Source organism: Esox lucius, chromosome 25 (genome assembly GCF_011004845.1).
Source record: "Esox lucius isolate fEsoLuc1 chromosome 25, fEsoLuc1.pri, whole genome shotgun sequence".
NCBI classification, from domain to species: Eukaryota; Metazoa; Chordata; class Actinopteri; order Esociformes; family Esocidae; genus Esox; species Esox lucius.
In genome coordinates, this window is record NC_047593.1 from 6,889,135 (window position 1) to 6,907,537 (window position 18,403).

Genomic DNA, 18,403 nt, shown 5'->3' on the forward strand with positions numbered 1-18,403 from the left:
ATGTTTTATTTCCTTTTTAGGATTTGATATATCTATTGTTTTTATTACAGTCAAAGTAATGCAGTCATTTATTTGGTTATCAATTGGCATGAACAAAAATGGATCATAGGTAACTAACCAAATTAACATAATTATTAAGCTAGTATATCCATTTTAAAAAATGTCAAGGTGTTTCCACAAATTATTATTTAGCAACTATTTCCACAGCCTTTTATGTTTGCTTAACTTTTTGGGTTTAATTATTAAAATGTTTAGTTTGCCCCAATGTCCAATACAATTTAAATTACTTGTCTGATCATCTTGTCACATGTTCATTTAATTAGAAATAGTTAAATAATTCTATGTTAAGGGCACCAAAAAAAATCTCAATTAGACTTTTCATATAAAACTCAAAGCACCTGAAATACAACATATGACAACACACAACACGTCATGCCAATGATGACCTTTGTATCTTAACAACAGGGTCGTGTCTAAAGATGGTGATTCTAGCTGTCCTCAATATTTCCATCACAAAACAAAACTCTGGTGAGAACTTTACCATGTAGTTCATTAAAACAGTTTCCTATTAATTAGATTCAACCATCTGATAATTTCTCCCCATTGTCTAATTTATCTTTCTCTTACCCATCCTCTAGATGCCTTTTCTATGTCAGCCCCTCATGTTTCAGTCACAGCATGGCCAGGTTCCTCTGTCATTCTGCCTTGTGAACTCTCACCTACCTTTGATGCAAAACCATTGAAGGTGTGCTGGTATCGGCATGATAACTTCTTCACCTACAAACCTGCCTTGTTTTACAAAGACCACAAGACCCAGGAGGACTTTGTGGATCCCCATTACAGGGGCAGAGTGTCTCTAATTGGGGAGCTGGAGAAGGGGAACTTGTCCCTGAGACTGGAGAGGGTCACCCCAGAGGACAGAGGGGAGTATGTGTGTTGTGTCAGCAGTGAACAGTGTATTGATAAAGCCAGGGTGTTCCTCACAATTAATGGTAAGTAGCTGGGGACATTTACACTGAAAACACGCTTTGTTTAATCTCTTGGTGGTTGTCACTTGCCTTCATACTCAACCCTTTCCCTGTCACTAGTATTAGGTGATATCCCAGACATTTCTCAAATGCACCTTAGTTAAAAATGTCCATAGCAGTTAAACCCCTTCAATGTATTTCCCCTGTCGTTAAATGGTGTCACAATCTTACTGCATGTTATGTAATCTGACTGTTGTTGAGTGTTCAGACTATAACTCCAAGGGCACAGCATAGTTGATTTCCTAAATTATTGATTTTTCTATTGGGTCTATTTTAAATGTTTTATTTCCTTTTTAGGATTTGATATATCTATTGTTTTTATTACAGTCAAAGTAATGCAGTCATTTATTTGGTTATCAATTGGCATGAACAAAAATGGATCATAGGTAACTAACCAAATGAACATAATTATTAAGCTAGTATATCCACTTTAAAAAATGTCAAGGTGTTTCCACAAATTATTATTTAGCAACTATTTCCACAGCCTTTTCTGTTTGCTTAACTTTTTGGGTATAATTATTAAAATGTTTAGTTTGCCCCAATGTCCAATACAATTTAAATGACTTGTCTGATCATCTTGTCACATGTTCATTTAATTAGAAATAGTTAAATAATTCTATGTTAAGGGCACCAAAAAAAATCTCAATTAGACTTTTCATATAAAACTCAAAGCACCTGAAATACAACATATGACAACACACAACACGTCATGCCAATGATGACCTTTGTATCTTAACAACAGGGTCGTGTCTAAAGATGGTGATTCTAGCTGTCCTCAATATTTCCATCACAAAACAAAACTCTGGTGAGAACTTTACCATGTAGTTCATTAAAACAGTTTCCTATTAATTAGATTCAACCATCTGATAATTTCTCCCCATTGTCTAATTTATCTTTCTCTTACCCATCCTCTAGATGCCTTTTCTGTGTCAGCCCCTCATGTTTCAGTCACAGCATGGCCAGGTTCCTCTGTCATTCTGCCTTGTGAACTCTCACCTACCTTTGATGCAAAACCATTGAAGGTGTGCTGGTATCGGCATGATAACTTCTTCACCTACAAACCTGCCTTGTTTTACAAAGACCACAAGACCCAGGAGGACTTTGTGGATCCCCATTACAGGGGCAGTGTGTCTCTAATTGGGGAGCTGGAGAAGGGGAACTTGTCCCTGAGACTGGAGAGGGTCACCCCAGAGGACAGAGGGGAGTATGTGTGTTGTGTCAGCAGTGAACAGTGTATTGATAAAGCCAGGGTGTTCCTCACAATTAATGGTAAGTAGCTGGGGACATTGACACTGAAAACATGCTTTGTTTAATCTCTTTGTGGTTGTCACTTGCCTTCATACTCAACCCTTTCCCTGTCACTAGTATTAGGTGATATCCCATATAGATTCCCATATAGATATAGATTCTAAAACTACAGGACTGTGAGTGTTCCAAGTTTCTCACGGTTTCTTCCTTTCCTCCAGATTCTCAGGGTTTGGTGAGTGTCAATAGTTGGCTGCTGTTTTCTCCCTCTGAATCTGATTGGCTCTCCTGTACTGTCTCTCTGTCTGATGAGTGGAAGACAGAGGGCAGGATTCTGCCATCTTACTGTTATGGGTTTCAACAGAATTTCTGTGATTTTAATGCTATAATATGTTGTAGCCGTGTGTCTTATAAAAACATTAGTGTCATGTGACCCATGTTTACTGTCTGCTTGCAGGAGATTCCAAAGAATGTTTCTCTGTGAATCAGGTCCTGTTGGTTGTCCTGCCAGTATTGTCTCTGGCCATCATCTTCATGGTGATGTGCTTCATCATGTTCAAACAAAAAGGTATATGGAACTCCCAAACTGTAATTGATGATGAATCCTAACTTCTTTTGATCCCCTGCTGATATTGTACGTTTGCCCACTGACAAATACATTATCAGTCTATAAGTTTAATGGTAGGTTTATTTGAGCAGTGAGTGACAGAATAACAACAAAAAAATCCAGAATAACGCATGTCAAAAATGTTATAAATTGATTTGTATTTTAATGAGTGAAATAAGTATTCGACCCCTCTGGAAAACATGACTTAGTACTTGGTGACAAAACACAGAGCAATCACAGAGGTCAGACATTTCTTGTAGTTGGCCATCAGGTTTGCATACATCTCAGGAAGGATTTAGTCCCACTCCTCTTTGCAGATCTTCTCCAAGTTATTAAGCTTTCTAGGCTGACGTTTGGATTATGCTTTCGAGGCTGACGTTTGGCAACTCAAACCTTCAGCTCCCTCAACAGATTTTCTATAGGATTAAGGTCTGGAGACAGGCTAGGCCACTCCAGGACCTTAATGTGCTTCTTCTTGAGCCCCTCCTTTGTTGCCTTGGCCGTGTGTTTTGGGTCATTGTCATGCTGGAAGACCCATCCACGACTCATTTTCAATGCCCTGGCTGAGGGAAGATTTGACAGTACATGGCCTCGTCCATTGTCCATTTGATGCGGTTTAGTTGTCTTGTCCCCTTAGCAGAAAAACACCCCCAAAGCATAATCTTTCCACCCCAATGTTTGACGGTGGGGATGGTGTTCTTGGGGTCATGGGCAGCATTCCTCCTCCTCCAAAAACAGCGAGTTGAGTTGATTCCAAAGAGCTTGATTTTGGGGCTCCACAACATTTTCACCCAGTTCTCCTCTGAATCATTCAGATGTTCATTGGCAAACTTCAGACGGGCCTATACATGTGCTTTCTTGAGCAGGGGGACCTTGCAGGTGCTGTAGGATTTCAGTCCTTCACAGCGTAGTGTGTTACCAATTGTTTTCTTGGTGACTATGGTCCCAGCTGCCTTGAGATCATTGACAAAGATCTCCCCGTGTAGTTCTGGGCTGATTCCTCACCGCTCTTATGATCATTGCAACTCCACGAGGTGAGATCTTGCATGGAGCCCCAGACCAAGGGAGATAGACAGTTTTTTTTGTGGTTCTTCCATTTGCGAATAATCACACCAACTGTTGTCACCTTCTCACCAAGCTGCTTGGCGATGGTCTTGTAGCCCATTCCAGCTCTTTGGTCTTGGCCATGATGGAGAGTTTGGAATCTGATTGATTGATTGCTTCTGTGGACAGGTGTCTTTTATACAGGTAAGAAACTGAGATTAGGAGCACTCCCTTTAAGAGTGTGCTCCTAATCTCAGCTTGTTACCTGTATAAAAGACACCTGGGAGCCAGAAATCTTTCTGATTGAAATAAGTATTTCATCCCCTCTCACTCAGTTAAATGCATATCCATTTATAAAAATGTTGACATGGATTTTTCTATATATATACAATTTACTTAAATAAATTCTAAACATGATATAGCAATACAGTCAGCAAGTTTAAGAGGTTATCCTTATTCCTCAATACACCTTTTATAATTGTCTTCATCGATTTCTATCAACAAAGAGAAAAAGCCTAATAGAAGGTAATGTTTGCTATAATAAAAAAAGGCAGTCTTAAATGCTTTGGTAATATAAAATAATTTTGTCAATAAAAAGACATTGACTATTATACAGCTCCGGAAAATATTAAGAGACCACTGCACCTTTTTCTTTCCTTTCCAAAAAAGATTTTAAGTGAGGAACAGAAGGGTTAAAATTAAGAGACCATTGCAAATTGAACGCTTCTGTTCCTCACTCAAAACCTTCCTTTTCAACTTTTTTGGAAATGAAAGTAAAAGGTGCAGTGGTCTCTTTATTTTCTCCGGAGCTGTAGAAGGTGATCTGGAATGTAGTGATAGTTGGAAAACAGTTATTCATCCTAATAATAATATAATTCCAAGAAATCCATTTTAGCTGACGTATGTGATGAATATACAAAAAGTATGATATATAAGTAATGTCTATGCATAACAATTCATTTCATTTTGTAATTATTCTTTTTCTATCTATTTCAGTTAATAGTCAGGAAGGACGGAAGATGGAAGGTATATAATTCATTTTGGTCTATTAGTGAAATGCTAACAAGATAAATATGAAAAACCTATTTGAGAAATCAATCCCATTTATTTCATGAAGCCTTTTAACATCTGCACTTAGTTTTGTATGGCCCTGTATCTCTTTTCACATTTTACATGAACCTTTTGTGTTCAACAGAGACAAAATGTTTAACAGAAGGTAAGGTTGAATAATATTAATAACCCAATATTAAAGACTAAGTGTAACATTGAAGTGTAGGCAGGACACATGCGCAGGGAGAATAGAGGACAAGACAAGACAGAACAACCGTTACATGTGGCATGAGCCTAAGACCGACAAGTTGCAATAGGAAAGGAGGAATTTAAATTGGGACAGTGATTTGGGAAACAAATGAGGGCAATAAACAACAAAACAGATGTCCTTGATCCAAATGGGGGAAAGAGGGCGTTGGATTGCTGTGCCAGGAAACTAAGTTTAAAAATTATACTTTTAAATAACACTTGTGATAATTAAGTTGCAATATAATTATATATGTGATCAAGTAGATGCAAAATCATGGTGCAGATATTCACTGAACAGACACCAAGTTAAAAACCTATGTACCTTCAGAAAGTAATATTTACATATTTATCTATTTAACCTGATATACATTTTAAATATTATAATAAATATATTCTAAAAACATTAATTTGAAAATCATACTGAAGTAAAAATAATTAAATAATTGACAATCACTTGGGTGTAATGACATACTTGTGATATTTTTGGCCCAGAAAACAAAGCGCAGACACCTGCCAATCAGAACACAGATGATAATAAAGTTGATCCGGAGGGTAAAGTGATTCATGGAAAACATTTAGTTATGCTTAAAAAGGTATTATTTACTGGAAATGCAAATAACTTAATATGTGTGACATCTAAAAAGGACAGTAATGCTCAATAATAATAATAAGGCATTTTGTTTATTATTCTTACTTTGAAAATCCTCATTCACTAAAATCTAATATTTATTACAATAAATTGCAATTGATTTACACTGAACAAAATTATAAACACAACACTTTTCGCCCCCATTTATCATGAGCTGAACTCAAAGATCTAAGACTTTTTCTATATACACAAAAGGCCTATTTCTTTCAAATATTTTTCACAAATCTGTCTAAATCTGTGTTTGTGAGCACTTCTCCTTTGCCGAGATAATCCATCCACCTCACAGGTGTGGCATATCTAGATGCTGATTAGACAGCATGATTATTGCACAGGTTTGCCTTTGGCTGGCCACAATAAAAGGCCACTCTAAAAAAAGATATTCATGACAACCTATTGCAATAAAATGACATTATTGTGATCTATTATGCACATAAAACACAGTGAAACCTGAAAATAAAGTTGATCTGGAAGGTAACGTGTTAGAGGGAAAACATTTATTTTTCCTTCACAAAGTATTATTTACAAGTAATCTATTTAACCTAATATGTGTGTTGAATAAACATGAAGACAATAATGCATTTCTAATGCCTTAATTTGATAATCAATCAGTAAAATATAAATGTTCTTGAAAATCAATTGCAATATAATGACATAAATTAGATCTTTTGGCCCAGAAAACATGCATCTCCTTAGTTCCTAATACTGTGTATTGCCCCCTTTAGCATCAATGACAGCATGCAGTCTTTTGTAACAGTTGTCTATGAGGCCCCAAAATCTTGCAGGTGGTATAGCTGCCCATTTGACTTGGCAGAATGCCTCCAGGTCATGCAAAATCTTTGGTCGTCTTGCATGAACTGCACGTTTGAGATCTCCCCAGAGTGGCTTGATGATATTAAGGTCAGGAGACTGTGATGGCCAATCCAGAACCTTCACCTTTGTCTGCTGTAACCACTGGAGGGTCAAATTGGCCTTGTGCTTGGGGTCATTGTCATGCTGGACAAAAGAGTGCCCCATGCGCAGCTTTCGTGCTGAAGAATGCAAATTGTCTGCCAGTATTTCTTGAAAACATGCTGCATTCAGCTTGCCATCAATTTTCACAAGATTCCCTATGCCTTTAGAGCGCATCCCCCACCCAAAAAATCAGTGAGCCTCAACAATGCTTCAGACTGGTGATGGTATTCTGTTCACTATATGCCTTGTTGACCCCTATCCAAACATAGTGCTTATGGTTGTGACCATAAGGCTCTATTTTGGTCTTGTCACTCCAAATTACAGTGTGCCAGAAGCTGTGAGGGGTGTCAAGGTGTTGTTGGGCATATTATAACCAGGCTTTTATGTGGTTTTGGTGCAGTAAAGACTTCTTTCTGGCAACTCGAGCATGTAGCTCATGTTTGTTTATGTCTCGTTGTATTGTACTCCTTGAAACAACCACACATTCTTTTTCAAGAGCAGCTAGAGGTTACCTGAGGGTTTTTCTTCATATCCCGAACAATTCATCTGGCAGTTTTTGCTGAACAAACTCATTTACTATTTATACACAGACTCTAATTACAATTTAAAAAGCCACAGGTGTGGGAAATTCAATTTTAATAGCCCTTTTCATCTTGTGTGTTTGTAACAAGGCCAAACATTCAATGGTATGTAAACTTTTGATCAGGGCCATTTGGGTGATTTCTGTTATCTTTATGATTTAAAATCAGCCAAACAACAATGTGATGATGAATGGCTTCATATGATCACAATTCTCTCTTTTTGTTTGTCTTCATGCTAATTGCGGCATTACAATTTGATTGAATTTGGACTTGTCATATTGTATGAACATACAACTGACCACAAATGAATTCAGTTCCAATGTAAGAATTCAGTTCTTGAAGAAAAAGTAGAGCATCACTGTTTTGAAAAAATAATGTCTAACTACTTAACTTTAATAATATTGTCAGGGCCTTTTTATGATTTCTTTATGGAATAAGCTAAGCAGTAAATTATTCATATTTTAAGTTCAAGAGTGCCAATACTTTTGGCCACAACTGTAAAAGACTGCAGGTTTCCAGAAAGAGGTATTATGCACAGATAAGACAGAGATTTGTGTTGTACAATTAGTGTATAAGAGTGAGGTAAAATGTCAAGAAAAAAGGAACTAGCCTACATTGGGATGGGTGTTATTTTCTAAACATGTATTGATGCCACTGGAACTGGCTCACTTTATTGTTGATGAAACTGCTGCTATTAAAATACCCTGAATTTAAAGTTGACAGTCTGCACTGAACCCTAGAGTAATTGTGTGATAATAATATCAATGTTCTGAAATACTGAGCCAAAAAATAAAAAAAATATTCTTCGGATTTCACTGTAAGATTGTAGGTAAGATTTTCAAAGAATGCTTTTATTGAAAAAAGTATGATAGGTTAATATGGAAGGTTATGGGGGTCATATTCACTAGTTTTATACAAGCAATTCATGAAAATAAAAGTATTTGAAACTAAATCTTAGCAAATTGTAAATAATTTGAATTTAAATTAAAAAGTACTCATTATTTCTTTATTCAGATTTGCTCCTGGGTAAAAACGTAAAAGGTAAAATATTTTTCCATTTCAGTGATTATTTCTATTGTTACTATCATTTCATCTGTACTGTCAAAAATACTAATTCATCCAGAAAATGCATAAATTAATGAAATAATGTTCTCTTCCTTCAGAGGAACACATCACTACAGATGCAAAGACTGCTTCTCCTGCCATTAGATTGACTCATCAAGGAAAGAGGGTTCAGTATGTCAAAGCAAAAGATAAACCAGACCTTCAACAGTCTATCCATGTATTGGGTAATAAGGGGTTTGACTCAGGGCAACACTATTGGAAAGTGAAGATCAAAGATCATGACAAGGAAGAAAAACTAGCTTGGTATTTAGGTGTGACCAGAGAAAATGCACAATGTCCTTTAACCCCCCAAAATGGCTTCTGGATTTTATTTTATGAAAAAGAAGTAGGCCTACATGTTTATGTTGACAGTGTAAAAACACCAACAAGACAAACAACATCAACAACTGTGTGTGTGTTTCTAGACTGTGACAAACACACACTGTCTTTTTATGATGCTGATTCTGGGTCCCTTCTCTACACTTTTAATGATGTGAAAACAACAGACACATTGTATCCTGTATTCAGCCCTGGAAAAAGAGATCCACAAGCATTAAAAATTATTGACACCACTGAACTGAACAAGGATGTGTCTTCAGCATTTTAGCTTGAACTCTGTTGTATAGGATCATGTGAAAATCAAAGGTGTTACTATACAGTTTGTGTTATTAGTATGGTCCAAGTGATTCAGGGGACAATCCTCTCCGATGAGACATGCATTCCAGAAATACAGCAGAGTTCTGTTTAAGACAAGGATGTGTGGCTACAGAAAGTAATCAACAGTTGGGTGTAGGTCAACTAGTTTGTTTTATACATTCCACATTTTCAGACACCAAAAGTTATTTAATGTTTGTCTTTTTTCTACCTTTATTCTTGTTTTATTCAAACGAAAATATTTTCCCAGTTGTTAAATTATCTTATCTGCTTATAAAGCATCATTGTTGAGATGTTGAATAAAGTAATAGTTTGTGTGAAACTGTGGACCAGAGGCTAAACTCCTGTATCTATGTGTTTTATGTGGCTCCCAACAGATACCAGTGTTTAATTCCTGTCTTTACCCTTCACTCCATGAATCCCACATTCAATAAACAAGCCTTGAACAAAAATAAAGAAGTTTGAGTCTCCACTCTAATAATCTAGTAAAGGCAGGGTCTTAGTAAATGCACTTTGTGACAACTGTTGAATACATTTGGTTGATTGATCAAAGTGATGTGTTTTTTGTCACTGTCAAGTACAAACCTTTTACTTTTCAAATATATTTTTTAAAGATTTTTGTTGGTGTTTATGGGCTAGCCTGACATGCCATATCATTTAATACTTGCATTGTTTGTGCATCACATTGCATAAGCAATAGGGGGATTGGACTTAGTATTTGTATTTGCATGATATATGTGCATTGCATTGCAACTGTAGTACGGTGCGGGGAATTTATGTTGAGCTATTCTGATTTTGGGCATATTTTTGTCTTCTAAATTGCATCACAGCAGCCATGGCACTGCTTTTAAAATGTACACTGATGATTTAAAATGCCTAATATGCTGTTGGTCCTTTGCATGCCCCGAGACCAGCACCGACCCGACAAGGAATGTACTTTACAAAACCCCTGAAGGTGTCCTGTGGTATCTGTCACCTAGACTTTAGCAGCAGATCCCTTAAATCCTGTAAGATGCGTGGTGGAGATGCCGTAGATCGGACTTGTATGTCTAGCACATCCCACAGATGCTCAATTGGATTGAGATCTGGGGGATTTGAAGGGAAGGGCAACACCTTGAACTCTTCATCATGTTCTCCAAACCATTCCTGAATAATTTGTGCAGTGTGGCAGGGCACATTATCCTGCTGAATGATGCTACTGTCATCAGGGAATACTGTTGCCATGAAGGGGTGTAGATGGTCTGCAACAATTTTTAGGTAAGTGGCACGTGTCAAATTGAAGCCACATGAATGCCCGGATCCAGAGTTTCCCATCAGAACATTGCCCAGAGCATCATATTCCCTCCACTAGCTTGGTGTCTTCCCAAAGTGCATCCTGGTGCCATCACTTCCCCAGGTAAATGTTGCACACATATGGCCATCCAAGTGATGTAAAAGAAAACGTGACTCATCGGACCAGGCGACCTTCTTCCACTATTCCAAGGTCCAGTTCTGATGGTTGTGTGCCCATTGTAGGCGCTTTTGGCGGTGGACAGGGGTCATCATGCACACTCTGACCTGTCTGCGGCTACGCAGCCCCATACGCAGCAGGGTGCGATGCACTGTGTTGGGATACATTCCTCCTGTAACCACCATTAACATTTTCTGTGACTTGTGCCACAGTAGACCCTCTGTTTCGGGCCAGACAGGATCGCTTTCAATGCCCTTGCGCATCGATAAGCCTCCTTGGACCACTGTCGGTGAGTACTCACCACTGCTCACCAGGAGCACCCCACAAGCCTTGTCGTTTCACAGAAGCTCTGACACAGTTGTCAGGCCATAACAATTTGGGCCTTGTCAAAGTGTTGTGGACATTTCTTTATACAATGTATTCTCACTGAGTAAAGGACTGAGTCCCACTGTTAAGATAGGTAGAGGAATGTGGGGGATCTGGTATTTGCATAGGGGACATTTATTGTCTGTCCAGATGCAGATCAATGGGTTTTAGGACAAGATAGGAGAAGATACAACAGGGGGAGTAAGGTCAGTTGGCCCCTTTGGGTAAACACAACAGTAAACATTATGGCAGAAAGGATAAGGTGGGAGAAGATAGCATTTGACTTGTGTGATAGAACAAAGGGAATGTGTTTCATTGACATGAGACAGATGGCAGCATCTTACCACACCCCTTTTTCCTATGTGATATATACAGTTGAATGAGCTATCTTGAGTTAGAGACTATCCACTGTTATCTTGTAACCTGTATACTTTCTCCTTGCAAGTACAATTAAAACCGTTTATTGCGCAATTGATTTCTCCTGTCTTACCTACCATTTTCATAGAACTATTTGGATTTTAGAAATTGCCATCACATTTTGGGGGCACGTCCGGGATCCTAATCCTGATCGGTTCGAGTCCCTTTCCTAACAGGTTAACCGTGCACGGCCAGAGAAAGCTCTGGAATTCTAGTATCGTCCAGAAAAGGCTTATCCTTTGATGGGCTGAGAAAGAGTGCCTGACGGGAGCTGTGACTCGTGCCTGATCAGTACAGGTTTCCTGCGGAAATAGAATTTGGAGGTAAGAACGCAATACGGTTAAACCGCGGTTTAAAAACTTAAAGTTGGACTTTATAGTTTAAAATCTGCAGTAAAAGGTTGGACCTTTTATAATATCTCATTTGTGGGCTGACGAGCTTGACTTCGCTTTCTGGTTGGTTGAGATAACTAGATTTACTGGGTAAATCTGGGACATGGGGAAGTGCGACAGTAAATCTTTGCCAGTCTCTCGTGTTTACGCTGGACCGGCAAAAATTATCACTGACGTTTATGGTGTTTGGACATGTGAACAATGTTTCTTTGAGTGTTATTAGGTTTTTCCGGCGATTGGCGTTTTCATTCGGGGATGGATGCGCGGCCTGTCGGGTTGATTGGAGGTAGATGGACGTGGTAACGTATGTGTGGTTGTTTGGAAGGCGTAGGCTACGGTGTGTAGACAGTGTGGAGTGATGGAAGCTTTGGGAAAGTTTGTGTGGAGTATATTGATCTGTGTTGTAGTTTTTTTTGCTCAGGTTAGATGGCTCGTTCTCCTCTGATCGCCCGTCACCCCACCCTGCGGAGTTCAGCTGGACCGATAGGTGGGTCTCCTTGGAGGCCCGCTCGGGACACTGCATCGTTGGAGTCATAACGTGGCCAAGCTCTGTGGACCTTTTCGTTGTGAACGTGGAAATGCTGTGGGCCGCTGGAGGCCGTTTTCTGCTCCGCTTTGGAAGTGTTGAGCATGTCTACGCGTTTCAAGAAAAGTTCCAAAAGTGGGGAGTTGTACACACCAGGTGTACACACCCGTAATCTCTTTGGCCTTGCCGCGAGTGATTCAACGGGAACACGCAGGAACGCTGAACCGCCTGAGGGAGGGGTGCGGACGGTCAGACAGGGGACCAGAGGAGCATCAACCGGTGAGATTGTTCCTTAATACAGTTTTCATATGCTTTAGTAAACAATGTGGTTGTTTTTGTAAGTCAGATTTGATGGTTTTGTGGAAGTTGATAGATGGATTTGAGAAAGTATGGTGACTAGAAGTTTTTTTTTGGAGTATTGCAGTCAGGGCGGCTGTAGTTAGAAACATGTCGTTTTTGTTCCGTGTCCTGACACCAATTCCCGTGCAGCAGTTGGACTGCGTGATGGAGTATAGCGTGCTAATAGCGACTGTAGTTAGGCCTGACAACCATTCCTATGCAGCTAACCTATTGCGTTGCGATTAGTGCTGGATTATAAGCGGTTGGACTGCTTGAACATCTGCAATTTAGGTTGGACTTAAATATGCAATTGAGATTGGATCTCATACTTTCAGTGCCTGTAAGGGAGTATTGCTCCTGTAAATTGCCGCAATTGTTGGTCAGCTTATGGTTTGGATCAGTAGTTATGCTACAGAAGTTGTATATTCACGCGCCACTTGTGTTTGTTCTGTATGTGGTTATGGCCCGAGTCACGAGGATTTGTCATTGTCTGGTTGTGGTCGGTCTAGTAAATGCATTTGTCCATTTTGGTATTCCCTGTGCACGAGGGATCCGTTTGGCTGCATTGTATATACCTTGATAGAATATTTGATCTCTTTTACCGAGGTTGGTGTTAACTTGGAAGTTTTGTAATCGCAATGTTTTGTCTTGTTTGGTGTGCGTTTGGGTGAACGCTTACATTGCATTGTTAACATGGTTATTATGCGAGGCCTACTCTTTTGGCTTTTGCCTTTGTGCTGAAATTGTGAAATTGAATTTGCCTTACAGTGTTGTGCTGATGGCTGGCACATGTGGGAGTGTTAGCCTGCTAACTTAGGAGTTTAAGAAAAATAATGGCATAAATATAATTAGAGGGATAGCTTAGAAATTGGTATAATGATGATTCTGTGATTTGGTAAAATATGGTCTTGTGGTTTCGTAATGAGGGGTTAAAATAGTGTTTTCTCTCTCCTTGTATGGAGTGGGATGCAGACCATAGCGAAAGTTTTTAGTATTAAGATAACATGCTGTTTCCAATGAAGACTGGATTCAGCCAATATAGTCATAGCCTGCAAAAGAGGGTAAAATGAGTACGGCCCGTTTATTCCCCAAATAGACAAAGCCAGTTTATTCCCCGTTTAAATTAACCCGTAAAATTAGACATCCTATTTTAAATGCTAAATCGAGTTTGGTTAAATAATGTGGTTTCTCTTATTTGTATTTCCAATGATACCTGGGTTAATTCTTGTGTTTTCGGGCCTATGCCTGATGCCCGTTGCTGGCTTTATGAATTCTAGCCTGGTAAACTGACACATGGGGTTGATTGATGTGTCTGCGTTTAGAGTTCTAGCCTGGGGTATCATGGGGTTCGCTCACTGATTGTTCCTTGATTTTAGTGAAGTCATATGTCTGTTTTCTGTTGACTTGTTGTATAGATAATGATAAGCACATTTTTATAAACTGCGAAAATATTAGATAGGTTGGACACTAAATCTAGAATCTTCAGTTAACGAACGATGTAGGCTAAATTGATAGTATGTTCTGGGGACCATAAACAAACATTTGGCCTTGTTAAATGGCTCACCATATTTGTGTGGAGCTCAGAGCTTCAGGAACGGTGGGCAGGTCCACTGGGATGGCTTCCGCCTCCCTTAACATTACATCAAGGTAGCATGTTACTAAGGGTTAAATTCGAGTGTTCAGCCTGTTCTCAACCGTGGTAATTTTACCAACACAAGCATGTTCAGTTTTGGGATGATAAAACATTAAGTGAAAGCAGGGGGGATTGTATGAAATGATTATCTATAGTGGAAAAGAATTCAACTTAGAGTTCAAATGAAAAAGAGTTGAACTTAGAGTTCAAAGCAAATTAAATAGGTACTTAAAGAAGTTAAGTGAATAATGTAGTTTGTCAAATTGGGTTTTTGAAAAGTATGTTTTATGCGAAATCTAACATGGTTATGGTTGAGTAGAATACATCTTGCCATTTTGAAATTGTTTAGCTAAGCAATAACTAATTTGATGTGTGTGTTACTGTTAAGGTATTTGATATTTGATTAGAAGTAATCTCATGCATTATGGAATAAGTGGGTAAAAACGTGCAGGGAGCACATTTTGTTATTTCTTACATGTTTACTACATTTTGCCATGTTTTAATTGATATTGAGAAGATCATTCTGCATCAAGTTATATTTCTGGAAAACCAAGTTGGGAAGTCTTACATAGTCTAAAATTCGATAAAGAGAGGTACAGACCCACTGTACCACTCCACTCACTGACATAAAAAACAGTTTGAGATGGATTTGAACTTGTTTGGACTCTTTAGAAGAGAAACAGACATTATCAAAATTGGGTATTCTAATTTAAGTTCTGTCCTAGTAGGCAATCATTGGAAAGTTAATGGTTAACAGAGGTTTCTTTGAGGTGAATGATGAGGAAAAAAAGTTTGTTTTACTATTGTCAATGCCTGGGTTGTTTCTCAAGATAAAAACAGTGTCCCTTATTGATAAGGTGATTGATAAGGTGACCCTTCTTCAAGACCAGGGTCTGTTATCCTTAGGTTAGTAGACCACCCCCCACTCCAGGGAGAGCCCTGAGGTGATAAAGGCGTAAAAAGGGGGGTCATGATTTATGACAGGATTTCAGAGTGTCTTTGATGTGCTAGGATAATAAGAAGAGATTTGGAGACATTCACACTGAGTTTCCTCTTGTAGAGAAATTAGGCTAAATAACAGTTATGTTAGCTGACATTCAAGATGGTGTGAAATGTTTGATTTGAAATAAGGTATTTGATCCTTTATGTGAAACAATGATGAATTTGATTGTAGTTCCGATACAACACAATCAGATGTAAATCATATAGGTGAACTGAGAATTGTTCATGAACTGCTCTTAGAGAGTGGTACTTCGATGTAAGCAAACTATCTTAACTGATGAGTTTTTGGAACAGTAATGAGATATGTGAAATTGTGTTCTTCTGTTCTTTGTGTTGGTTGTTACACCAACTATAGAAAAGAGTGGAATTGTTAGTTTGCTACACTAGCAGAACAGAAGCACCAGAGATGTTAATGTTTCCACGATACTGTTATTGATTTCAACTGTTCTACTCTATTTGGAGAAAAGAAGTAGAGAGACATTGGAAATATAGGGTTTGAGTGTTTGAGAGTGTGTAGTTCTAATGTATCAGCGAGATGCAACAAGCTAACGTGATGGACATATGTGATGATGTACTGTGCAGTTGGAACTAATCTTCTCAAGGATAATTCACACATTCAGATACAGAACACTTGAAAGCGATTCGGCAACTTGCTGGAGCCCAGAGAGAGACTGAGCTTGGCTTAAAAGGACAACTGTGAGGTGGCTGAGGTGAGATGGATCTCACAGACACACAGACAGACTGTCCTACAGCTGAGAGAGGAGTCGACTCTGGCTCGCTGCACGTCTAGGGGCCGTACGTCTACATGATGCTGAGTTCCTGTGAGCTGGACTGACTCGAGTCCTGATGGTTCTGCAATGTGATGGAGAAGGCAACCTCCGACCGAGAGGATGGAGGCATAGGAAAGATCTACTGCACAACATCATGCTACGCTGATTGGGTCCATACCAGGTACATCTCATCTGCTGTCCAGGTAGCTGAGAGAGGAACCTGGGGTTGACGACACGCTACAGGAGGATTTCAGTGGTGAAAGGTTAGACGCAGTGAATTGAAGTCACTGAGGGAAAAGTGAATTTTCGGGTGCTCGTAACCAGTCACTTTCTACATGGCCTTTAGCTATAGAACCATTAGCTAAAACTGGTCATCTTGGAATTCACAAGGAAGAACACAGATTTTCCTGGCCTGGCTGATATAGCAGCTAGAATGGAGACAACAAGAGCTGTGTCTGCATTTGAGCTATGAAGGACAACACCTTGGAATATACATCTTACTTTTTTGTTCTGTTACATCGACCTGCCAAAGAAATGGTTCATAACTGACTGTCTGACGTTTGGAGGAGCAGAACATTTGTGATGACTTTGGAAGTACATCCAAATGGAACCATGGAGAAGACTTTTCAGTGAATCGAGCAATTGGCATGAGAGAACTTTGTAACAGTGATAAATTTAAGGATGCATTCAGTGATAGGTGTTTGTGATGATTCTAACATAAAAAAAAAAGGTTTTGTTGTACTATGTTATGGTTCTGTATGATGACAATGTGTGATCTTGGATTTTATACGGAAGGTAATCATCTAGAAGAATGTAAAGGAGGATCCAGACATTTCAGATTTGTTCAGTTCTCTAATCACTAAGGGTAATAATATTGACTGGGTCATGTTGTTAAAGAGTACTGTTTTGTTGCAGTCTACATCCTAATGAGTGTACTGTTTAAGGTTTGATACCAAGGTTTGACATGGTATCAAGAGGATGGATTGTTGTGGAAATTTCTTTATACAATGTATTCTCACTGAGTAAAGGACTGAGTCCCACTGTTAAGATAGGTAGAGGAATGTGGGGGATCTGGTATTTGCATAGGGGGCATCTATTGTCTGTCCAGATGCAGATCAATGGGTTTTAGGACAAGATAGGAGAAGATACAACAGGGGGAGTAAGGTCAGTTGGCCCCTTTGGGTAAACACAACAGTAAACATTATGGCAGGAAGGATAAGGTGGGGGAAGATAACATTTGACTTGTGTGATAGAACAAAGGGAATGTGTTTGATTGACATGAGACAGATGGCAGCATCTTACCACAACCCTTTTTCCTATGTGATATATACAGTTGAATGAGCTATCTTGAGTTAGAGACTATCCACTGTTACCTTGTAACCTGTATACTTTCTCCTTGCAAGTACAATTAAAACCGTTTATTGCGCAATTGATTTCTCCTGTCTTACCTACCATTTTCATAGAACTATTTGGATTTTAGAAATTGCCATCACACAAAGTCACTTAGGTCTTTACTACAGTTGTGGCCACAAGTTTTGAGATTGACACAAATATACATTTTTCACAAAGTCTGCTGCTTCAGTGTCTTTAGATATTTTTGTCAGGTGTTACTATAGTATACTGAAGTATAATTACAAGCATTTCATAAGTGTCAAAGGCTTTTTTTGTCAATTACATTAAGTTTATGCAAAGAGACAATTTTGCAGTATTGACCCTTTTTTTTCCAAGACCTCTGCAATCCGCCCTGGTATGCTGTCAATTAACTTCTGGGCTACATCCTGACTGATGGCACGCCATTCTTGCATAATCAATGCTTGGGGTTTGTCAGAATTTGTGGGTTTTGTTTGTCCACCCGCCTCTTGAGGACTGATCACAAGTTTTCAATGGGATTAAGGTCTGGGGAGTTTTCTGGCCGTGGACCCAACATTTTGATATTTTGTTCCCCAAGCCACTTAGTTTTCACTTTTGACTTATGGCAAGGTGCTCCATCATGCTGGAAAAGGCATTGTTCATCACCAAACTGTTCTTGAATGGTTGGGAGAAGTTGCACTCGGAGAATGTGTTGATACCATTCTTCATTCATGCTGTATTCTTAGGAAAAATTGTGAGTGAGCCCACTGCCTTGGCTGAGAAGCAACCTCACACTTGAATGGTCTCAGGATTCACGATTTTGTAGGTTTTCCTACTTACAAAGCATGTAGAGGTCTGCAATTTCTATCATAAGTACACTTCAACTGTGAGAAACAAAAATCCAGAAAAGCACATTGTATGATTTTTTTATAATTAATTTGCAATTTATTGCATGACATAAGTATTTGATCACCTACCAACCAGTAAGAATACCGG

At 38.9% G+C, this 18,403-nt stretch overlaps 1 protein-coding gene and 1 long non-coding RNA gene across 2 annotated transcripts in view; both read left to right on the plus strand.

Moving 5' to 3' along the window:
- The window catches only part of LOC105030177 (butyrophilin subfamily 3 member A1), a 145,624-nt gene that overhangs the window by 53,115 nt on the left and 74,106 nt on the right, over positions 1-18,403 (plus strand). The gene's annotated exons all lie outside the window — the stretch shown is intronic.
- LOC117594125 lies at positions 660-9,603 on the plus strand. The gene is made up of 7 exons (XR_004575508.1): positions 660-992; positions 1,771-1,833; positions 1,944-2,841; positions 4,921-4,950; positions 5,120-5,140; positions 8,419-8,445; positions 8,568-9,603. It is a non-coding gene; the product is annotated as an uncharacterized LOC117594125 (long non-coding RNA).